The sequence below is a fragment of the Hylobates moloch genome, unplaced genomic scaffold (genome assembly GCF_009828535.3).
Source record: "Hylobates moloch isolate HMO894 unplaced genomic scaffold, HMol_V3 SCAFFOLD_1, whole genome shotgun sequence".
Lineage (NCBI taxonomy): Eukaryota > Metazoa > Chordata > Mammalia > Primates > Hylobatidae > Hylobates > Hylobates moloch.
The window spans coordinates 237072570-237074871 of record NW_026652276.1 but is presented as its reverse complement, the minus strand read 5'-3'; the positions used below and the strand labels follow the sequence as shown (position 1 = coordinate 237074871).

At 35.5% G+C, this 2302-nt stretch overlaps 1 pseudogene; it reads right to left on the bottom strand.

The window, feature by feature from the left end:
- Positions 1-598: 598 nt before the first annotated feature.
- Positions 599-1240, bottom strand: LOC116809364 (large ribosomal subunit protein uL24-like; annotated as a pseudogene).
- Positions 1241-2302: the final 1062 nt, after the last annotated feature.

Sequence of the window (2302 nt, the reverse complement as noted above, 5' to 3'; positions counted from 1 at the left end):
GTTTTCCACGTGGAAGTGGATCTGTCATCAATCTGCAGTACTTTAGACCAAGGAAATCCAGTCAATTCAGTTAGCTTTGCCTAATGTGATTGTACCTATGATACCTTATCTCATTGTTTTACAACTTGTGAAACAAGTACCCCTATCACTAGCAATCTTTCCAGGTATGTCCCATGAGAGAAACATGTTTCCTAATAACCTTTTATCTACTATTACAGCACGAGACTTTTTGAATGGAAAAGCTTCTATACAATCAGAAAACATGCATTGAAAATGGCAATGGAATGAAATCCCTCTAAAAATATTTCAATGGCCTATAATGTAGCAGAAATGTACATGAAGTTTTGATTGCCTTCCCAGGATTGTAGATTTGACAAACCAAACGTTGGTCATAAACCATTTTAGCAATTTAGAACATGCCAGTATTCTATTTGGATCATCTTATCTCTTCCATGATGGGCCGTGGAGTGTAGAGCTTTTAGTAATGGAAGCTTTCAGGATTCAGGAAGGACCAGGCATCTGTCCAGGCTCTCCATGAGTCCATTCTTAACATTAGACATATCTTCTTTTTTTTTCATTTCAAGTTTTAAAGCTTTTATATAAGATTAGTTTATTCCTGTATCTTCTCAATTGTTTCTTCCTTGTATTTGCCCTTTTCTTTTCCTACTTGGTGAGATTTGGCTTTCTGTTCAAGAATCTTTTTGCGGTCTGTGTCGTTTTAGCCTAGTGATAACCACCTTGCTAGGGTGAATGCCTACATGGACAGTTGTGCCATTAGCCTTTTCCCACTGCACCCGTTCAATGTAGAGGACATATTTCTTCCTGTAAACCTGCACTACTTTGCCAATTTGCTGACCTTTGTAGTGTCCTCGTACAACCTGAACTTCTTCATCCTTTCGGATGGGCGTGGATCACACGTTGTACTTCTGTCTCAGCTCTTTGGAAAGGGGAAGACATAATCTTCCCGTAAATGTGGGAAGGTGCATTGAAATGCCTTTTGTGGTTCTTGCTTCGGTCAGAAGTCGCAAAGGGATTGAACTTCATTTTGGCCATTGCTGCTTCAGTGATAGCTGCAAAATGGAAGATTTATATCTTCTTGAATATTAGTTTTGTTTCTCCAACTCACGTGCATAGCACTGTTTATTAGATGGGTTATTATAGGTAAATTTGACTTGGATCATGGAGTTCGTCTAAACTACATATCAAAACAATTTCAGTACTAGCTGACTTAGCTTGAAAATCTGGCAGAGTAGTTCCTTGGTATTCAATTAATTTTTATCCTAATTGGATTATCAGTTTCATAAACCAGTCACTGTGTTCATTAGAGTGCTGGTAATTCATACCCAGTCTAAACGATATGATCCTAAAGTTATCAGAAACTTGGCATTCAAGAGTGCTTGTCAGGGTCCTTTCCATCCTTTTCATGAATCTCCTTGAAGGCATGATACTCTAGGATTTTACTAGCTTATAAATTTAACATAGCAGATAATCCTGTTTCTCTGTCTTTTGGATGCTGCAGGGGCGCTCTCTAGCATCCCAAAGTTAGTTTGAGGTAACAACAAAAAAAGACAATTTGAAATTTGATTTTGGGAAGCCTGTCAAATATGTCAAAGGTTTAAAATAATCAAAATAGGATCACAAGGCATTGTAAGATAATATTCACTTAGCCAAAGTGATAAAAGGGGTTAGAAAGCAAAAACCTTTCTTCTTTGATAGAGAGGAGACTCAGTTTTCCAATCAACAGATCTGAGAAAGACAGCGTGAGACAGAATGTCTCCTTCTCTCCTCTGTCTCTCTTTTGTAGTTTACTCAAAAGGTGAACAAAAATCTTTTACTACCTCAATACTACATGAAAATTCTTGTTCAAAAGGGAAAACCAAATTTTACTTTTGCATAGTGTATTATCAACACTAAGCTAATAAAACCTTATAAACAAATCTGTCCAATTTGTCATCTTTTGACCACAGAAAATTTCCATAAACTTTTTATAATCTCTTACAATTTTTTTATTCTTTCCAACTTTATTCATTTAGTTTTATCTGTCTTTTTTATTCCTTCAGTTTGAAACAATCTTCAGCTTCTAGACAATTATTTTTTTCTCAACACACATTTTCATGCCTTTACAACTTTCCTCACCGAAAATACTTTGCTTTTCTTTAGACACTATATACAAAATTGTTTCTTATATCTATTAGTTTCAATTACATATATTAACTACAGTTTTAACTACTAGTAACCCTAATTTCTAGTGAAAGCCTAGGAAGTAGTTTTGAACTGTTCTATATCAATAATTGCAGATGAA